Here is an 8,591-nt window from a genome sequence, read left to right on the forward strand (position 1 = left end):
TGCTTTCCAGAGCTGCTGGGGACGGCCAGCGGGCCCACAATGTCCACCGCGATCCTCTGGAAAGGCTCCTCTATCACTGGCAAAGGGATCAGGGGAGCCTTAAGAGCAGGCCCCGCCTTCCCCACTCTTTGACAGGTGACACAGGAGCGGCAGTAGTTTGACACATCTGTCCCCATCTTAGGCCAATAGAAGTGTTGAGACAGCCGGGCCTTAGTTTTGCTGATCCCCAAGTGTCCAGCTAGCGGGATCTCATGGGCAATCCGCAACAACTCACCCCGGAATTGCTGCGGGACGACCAGCTGTCTTTCCCTCAACCACTCCTTTTGTGATTCTCCGGGTACTGTCTCCCGGTACAACCTTCCTCGTTCCCAGAACACCTTCTCCTTACCAGTCACGGAGGTGGGCGTCTCGGCGAGTTGTCTCAAACTCTCTAGGCTCGCATCTGTGCGCAGAGTGGCCTGAAACTCCTGGCTAGGGGAAGCCAGAAGCGATGTCAGGGTCTCTTCCCAACGGGAACCCTCTTGGACCTGCTCTGGGTCCACCTCTGGTTCAATCGCAATGATGACCGAGGAGGGTCCGGAAGGCAGACAGTTATCTGCGTTCCGGGCACTCTGACTGCGGGTGACAGCAGCTACGTAGGCTGTCTCCCCGGGGGTTTCTACAGACCCATCAGCCGGCGCTGGTATAGGCTCTACCTCCCCATCCACCCCCAACACTCCAGGGGCAGTGCTACTTATGGGCCAGTTACCTTCCTCTGTGGCTCTGGTCACTTTCATGGCGTCACCTTCCTCACGGTTCCCATGCATCTCCCCATTTCCTGTAGCACCGACACTTGCCCCTGTTAGGGGTTCCTCAGCCGTCTCACTCCGCAGAGCGACGTGGCTGGGCACGCCTGTACCTATGGACACATTAACCTTCACAGAAAAATCATTATCAGGTTCCGCTGGCACAGGTACAACATTTTCACCCTCAATCCTAGGGAAAAAATGGTTATTAGATGCATCATTACAAGATAAAGCATGGTCAGGTAACACATGCGATTTCCCATCATCATCATCATCATCAGGGTTAACGTCACCCTTATTAGTAGATTGGGGAGGGGTGTCAGGGACGTAGTATGCAAACATCCTCCCCAAATCAGTTCCCAACAAAACATCAGTGGGCAAATTATCCGACAGCCCCACTTCCTTCACCCCGCTCCCAGCACCCCAATCAATAAAAACCCGGGCCATCGGTAAGGGACAGCTGATGCCCCCAATCCCAGTGACAGTTAGGGTTTTCCCCGGAATGATTTCTTCAGGGGCCGCCAGTTCGGGTCGGATGAGGGTTCGTTCAGCCCCGGTGTCCTTGAGGCCTGTAGCAACATGGCCTCCCACAGTGACGGGCTGCACGTTGTCACACACCCTCCCAACCACACCACCCACCAAAAGAACTGCTGTATTAGGCCCTGGGGCCTTGGCTGGGGTGTTCTTCGGCCTGTCTGGACAGAAGGTACTGATATGCCCAGGCCGCTTGCAGGTGTGACACGTGCGAGGTTCGGTGGTAGGTCTGGTGCTGTTGGCCACAGGGCCAGGACCTCGGGTGTGCTGGCTGGCAGGGGTACTGGCGTTGGTTGCAGGCTTACCCCCTCTCCAGCTGGTGGTGACTGGCTTCCGCACTTCCGATCTACGGTTGGCCTCATAGGCATCGGCAATCTGCGCTGCTTTCGTCACGTCTTTGGGTTCTCTGTCCATCACGAACTGTCGCACCTCAGCTGGGCAAAGATGAAAGAACTGGTCTTTGATCATCAGGTCTCGCAGCTGCGCAAAGGTGGTCACTGACAGTCCTTGGGTCCACTGGTCAAAGTGGGTCCCCAGTCCATGCACCACATCACTGTAACTGTCGTGTGGGCCACGTTGGAGGGTCCGGAACTTTCTACGGTACACCTCGGGTGTAAGCTGGTACTTGGCTATCAGAGCCTTTTTGATGGCCTCATAGTCACCATCTTGTTCTTGAGGGAGGGCAGCAAACGCCTCCAGAGCTTTGCCTCTCAGCCCTGGTGTCAGGTATCGTGCCCATTCATCTGTAGGCAGCTGGTACTGCCTGCAGGCTTTCTCAAAGGCCCGCAGAAAAGTGTCCAAATCTCCGTCCTTCTCCATAACAGGAAAGTGATCAGGCCGGGGCTTCGGTGTCTGAGCGCTGCTAGGCTCACGGTTGGTCTGAGACAACCCCTGCATTTGCAGTCGGGCTAACTGCAGCTGGTACTCCCGCTCAGCTTGCCGCTCGGCTCGCTGGGCCTGTGCCTCTCTCTCAGCTCGGGCCTCTCTCTCAGCTCGGGCCTCTCTCTCGGCTTGCTGGGCCTGGGCCTCCTGCCGGTATTGCTGAATCAGCTGCCGACGTCCCTCATGGTCGTCAATGGGGAATTCTTTCAAGGCCGCCTGCAGGTGGGGGTCCAATTCGCCCGGATTGCTAACAGGGCCAGCATTCAGTGGTTGGACCTCTGCTGCAGCACCATGTTCGCTTGTGCTGGCTTCTGCGGCCTCTGAGCTCTGAGATTGGTCTCGAGCGGCTTCCCATTGCACCAGATCTGCGACCAGTTGGGCTTTGTTTTTGCTTGCAGAGTCAATGTGCTGTGACTTGCATAAGGCGACAAGGGTGTCTCTGGTCTGCTGCTCATAGAAGGTTTCTCCCAGCACAACCATGGTTGCCAAATAAAAGATAGGATAGAAAAACGAAGAGAAAGGGAGGGGATAATTACCAGTACGCAATTGTCTCACAACTAAAAAGCACTGAGTTTGTTCTCCAAACTTATTTGCGCAGAGTCCTCGCAAGAACTTTCTGCAAGTTTTTAGTGAGAGGAATGATTACTCAAACCAAATCACTAATGCTCTAAGATATCCCACCGCCTTGCCACCAATTGTCACGATTCCCCTGACCGCTGTCACCACTGGGTCAGGATTCACACCGTGACCGTCACCCCTACGTCACGGATCAGGGTGACTTTAGGCCAACAGACGGCTATCACATGTGCAGGGGGGCTTATCTTAGTTATCCCTCCACTGCTAACAATGTGATGAAAAACCACACACAAGGCTATTGACCTCTTAGTTTACAGCAGGGGCTTATTCTAGGTATCCCACTGCTTTTCTATATACCACGAACTGCAGGGATTTATGTATATCCCGCTTACAGTTCCACTTAACACTTGCAGCTCTCTGGCGCCCCCTTACTCTCAGGTCAGATTAGGTACTGCACCCTGGGTAATTAGTCGCCAGAAAGGCTGCCTGCTATGTACTGGCTATTGGGCACGCTGCAGCGACGCGATAACTACTCCCACACAGGCAGGAACAATAATTATCAAACCCGCAGTTGCTTCAGCATAATCCAACCGTCAGCACACTTTCGCTGCCACCAGCTTCGATTAAACGGGTCCGAAGCTAACCCAACACAACAGTAACAGTAGCGTATTTTCCCTTCAAGAGACTTAGGGTACGGTTTAGAGCAGGAGAACGAACTAATATATAATAGTATATCCCATTCAAAATAACTAGGCAGTGCGTTATTAAAAATAGTTTATAAAGATGTTATACATGAGACAATTGCAAATATGTACAAGGGTAATTATAACATAAAGGGAATAAATGAGAAAAGATAACACTCACATATTAAAAGCATTGCAGGCATCCAGGCTAGTGCAGTTTCCATACATCCCAGTCCATGGGATGTACCAGCTCTTCCAGGACAATAGGACAAAGCAGTCCAGAGGGAGAAATCAGCAAAAAGTGACTCCTCAGAGCCTGCCAGACACTTAAAACATTAAGGCTGTGACATCACAGAAAGGCTGGCTTATCCAGACCCTCCTCTCTCTACATTCTGCCTAAACTTTAAACTATTCTCTCTAATTTCTATAACTTCACTACAAAACATGACAGAGTCATACCAAACCCATAATTCATCTCGGATTAACGTGAGCATTCTAATGAGATCAAATATGTCCTATCTGGGATACATATTTACAGAGAAAACCCTACTTCTTTACCAGATGGAGTTAGAAACTCGTGTTTCGCGGGTTGTGTAGATACATCGAGTGAGAATAAAAATATATATTTTCGTATTTCTAGCTTAAATCGTTTGCCTAATATCTAACAAAAACTAAACAAAGAATCTTTCATGAATTTTTGGAGCCACTTTTCCTTATAGCTGAACAAGAGCTTACACAGGAAATGCTAGTCGTAAATTCCGTTCGGCAATAAAACCTCTCTTCCCCCATACTCTCAGAGAAGGACAGCCAGGAATTTGCAGCTACAAACTGTTACTCCAAGAAGGGGGGCTTAGCCCACACAGGCTAGAGAACTACTTATGATATTTCATACCATATCGTGACAAGCATGGGCAGTGCTATCACTGGAGGTGAAGCCATCAGCATGGGCAGTGCTATCACTGGAGGTATAGCCATCAGCATAGCCAGTGTTATCACTAGAGGTAAAGCCACTAGCATGGGCAGTGCCGTCATTGGAGGTGAATTCATCAGCATGGGCAGTGCCGTCATTGGAGGTGAACCCATCAGCATGGGCAGTGCCGTCATTGGAGGTGAACCCATCAGCATGGGCAGTGCAGTCATTGGAGGTGAACCCATCAGCATGGGCAGTGCCATCATTGGAGGTGAACCCATTGGCATGGGCAGTGCTATCACTGGAGGTGAAGTCGTCAGCATGGGCAGTGCTATCACTGGAGGTGAAGCTATCAGCATGGGCAGTGCTATCACTGGAGGTGAAGTCGTCAGCATGGGTGGAATTGGCTGTGAAGGTGGAGTTATTTGTTTAGCATATTTGTGGGCTTGCTGATAAAAAGATGTGGTTATGCAGATAAGGGGTGTGCTAAAATATTGCAGAATTTCCTCTGTGTGATGGATTCAGTCCTACTTTATTATGAAAGAAGCAAATAGTTGAGGCCAAGCCCTTCAATTGAGGCTATGTGCCCACATTGCGGATTTCTGTGCGGATTTTTTCGGTCAGTTTTTGAAAAATCCGCAGGATTACCCGCAAATTTCCAGTGTTTTTTGTGCAGATTTCACCTGCATTTTTACACCTGCGGATTCCTATACAGGAGCAGGTTTAAAACGCTGCGGAATCCGCACAAAGAATTGACATGCTGCGGAAAATAAACCAGGCACTGCAGATTTGGTTTTCTATAGGCTTACATGGTACTGTACAACGCATGGAAAACTGCTGCGGATACGCAGCGCTAATCCGCAACGTGTGCACATAGCCTAAAAAAGTCCCAGGGTGTGGTGCCCACGCTGACAGAAGTAAATCGGTACCGGAATTATCCGTGTCCGTGTGCTCACGTGGCACATCAGTGTGGCACACGTGCGGCAGCCGTGTGCCGCCCGTGTGCCAACTGGGTACCACACGGACCGTGCAGGAGACAGCGCTACAAGTAAGTGCTGTCCCCTGCTTTGGGTGCTGAAGCCCCATTAATTTCTTCTCTCCAGCAGCGTTCGCTGTAGCGAAGGAATGAAATATCTTTTTTTTTTTTTTTGCGGTGTAAATAAAGTTCCCTGTAACTTAGGGGTGGAGCCGCATATTCATCACTGTAATAAGCGACACCACCTGACTGCTCATACAGAAAGAGCTGCGACGCTGAGAGGAACTTTACAGGGAACTTTATTTACACCGCAAGAAAAAAAAAAAAAAAGATTTTTCATTCCTTCGCTCCAGCGAACGCTGCTGGAGAGAAGAAATGAATGGGGCTTCAGCACCACAAGCTGGGGGGACAGCGCTTACTGTAGCGCTGTCTCCTCCACGGCACACGGACTGCACACGGACAGCATCCATGTGCGGTACGTGTTTTACACGGACCCATTGACTTTAATGGGTCCGTGTGATCCGTGCGCTCCCACGAACACTGACATGTCTCCGTGTTTTTCAAACGGACACACGGTCCGTGAAAACACGCTGACATGTGCAGTGACACATTGATTTCAATGTGTCTACGTGAGTCAGTGTCTCCGGTACGTGAGGAAACTGTCACCTCACGTACCGGAGCCACCGACGTGTGAAACCGGCCTAAGTGGGGGTGAGAAAAAGGACGACAGCACAGAAATGTCATCTCTGTTCATGATGGACTGATTATTGGGAGAAAATTGGAAAGTCTCCATCTTTAATGGACACATGGGCCAGAGTCGGGCCTAGCGCAGCCAATTCATGTAAAGAATGGCCGATGGTTATGGTGGGTGTCACATTCTCATTGTCTCGTTACCTCTGGGGGCGCGTTATGCTAAACAGCAGCCATGTGTGATAACATGCGGCGAGTGTCACTGCTGCCATCGGCTCCGAGTCCCCGCACTCGTTATCACCCGTCCCTGGGGCAGAACTAATTAGTTATATCCTCCATCTCCTGCCTATAAATAACAGGTTGCAGGTGTGAGGCTCCTCGGGGCACAAGGGGTTAAAAAAGGATCAATATCTATTTCATTAGGTCATAATATTTCATATCAAATATATTTATCTGATGAATTGTTCTTTGTTTGGTCACACCCCTCCAATAAATATGTGAACCCCATCACTGAGACAAGAAGGAAATAGGAGTAATACATGGAAACTCCGAGAAGCTCGATCTGACAAACTAATGCAACCACTATTACCTATAATACCACCATACAGTGACATATAACTATTAATACCGCCATACAGTGACACAACTGTTAATACCGCCATACAGTGACATATAGTGGTCAGATACCAGGTGTACACAGGAGATCGGCAGAGTATTACACCCCACAGACTATACAAGCACCAATATAACCTATAATACCGCCATACAGTGACATATAGTGGTCAGATACCAGGTGTACACAGGAGATCTGCAGAGTATTACACCCCACAGACTATACAAGCACCGATATAACCTATAATACCGCCATACTGTGACATATAGTGGTCAGAATCAGGAGTACACAGGAGATCTGCAGAGTATTACACCCACAGACTATACAAGCACCAATATAACCTATAATACCGCCATACAGTGACATATAGTGGTCAGATACCAGGAGTACACAGGAGATCTGCAGAGTATTACACCCACAGACTATACAAGCACCAATATAACCTATAATACCGCCATACAGTGACATGTAGTGGTCAGATGCCAGGTGTACAGAGAAGATCTGCAGAGTATAAGGCTATGTGCACACTTTGCGGATTCCACTGCGGAATTCCAAAATCCGCAGTGAAAACCCGTCGTGGTTTTTACTGCGGTTTCTTATGCGGATTTTCATCTGCATTTTCCTATTGGAGCATGTGAAAATCCGTAGAAAAGAAGTGACATGCTGCGGAATGTAATCCGCTGCGTTTCCGCGCGTTTTTTTCCGCAGCATGTGCACAGCGTTTTTTGTTTCCCATAGGTTTACATTGTACTGTAAACTCATGGGAAACTGCTGCGGATCCGCAGCAAAATCCGCAAAGTGTGCACATAGCCTTACACCCACAGACTATACAAGCACCAATATAACCTATAATACCGTCATACAGTGACATAAAGTGGTCAGATACCCGGTGTACACAGGAGATCTGCAGAGTATCACACCCACAGACTATTCAAGCACCAATATAACTTATAATACCGCTATACACTGACATGTAGTGGTCAGATACCAGGAGTACACAGGAGATTTGTAGAGTATTACACCCACAGACTATACAAGCACCAATATAACCTATAATACCGCCATACAGTGACATATAGTGGTCAGATACCAGGAGTACACAGGAGATCTGCAGCGTAATACACCCCACAGACTATACAAGCACCAATATAACCTATAATACCGCCATACAGTGACATGTAGTGGTCAGATACCAGTACACAAGAGATCTGTAGAGTATTACACCCACAGACTATACAAGCACCAATATAACCTATAATACCGCCATACAGTGACACAGCTGTGGTCAGATACCAGGTGTACACAGGAGATCTGCACAGTAATACACCCCACAGACTATACAAGCACCAATATAACCTATAATACCGCCATACAGTGACATATAGTGGTCAGATACCAGGAGTACACAGGAGATCTGCAGCGTAATACACCCCACAGACTATACAAGCACCAATATAACCTATAATACCGCCATACAGTGACATGTAGTGGTCAGATACCAGTACACAAGAGATCTGTAGAGTATTACACCCACAGACTATACAAGCACCAATATAACCTATAATACCGCCATACAGTGACACAGCTGTGGTCAGATACCAGGTGTACACAGGAGATCTGCACAGTAATACACCCCACAGACTATACAAGCACCAATATAACCTATAATACCGCCATACAGTGACATATAGTGGTCAGATACCAGGAGTACACAGGAGATCTGCAGCGTAATACACCCCACAGACTATACAAGCACCAATATAACCTATAATACCGCCATACAGTGACATGTAGTGGTCAGATACCAGTACACAAGAGATCTGTAGAGTATTACACCCACAGACTATACAAGCACCAATATAACCTATAATACCGCCTTACAGTGACATATAGTGGTCAGATACCAGGAGTACACAGGAGATCTGCACAGTAATACACCCCA

Source organism: Ranitomeya imitator, chromosome 3, assembly GCF_032444005.1.
Source record: "Ranitomeya imitator isolate aRanImi1 chromosome 3, aRanImi1.pri, whole genome shotgun sequence".
Taxonomy (NCBI): Eukaryota; Metazoa; Chordata; class Amphibia; order Anura; family Dendrobatidae; genus Ranitomeya; species Ranitomeya imitator.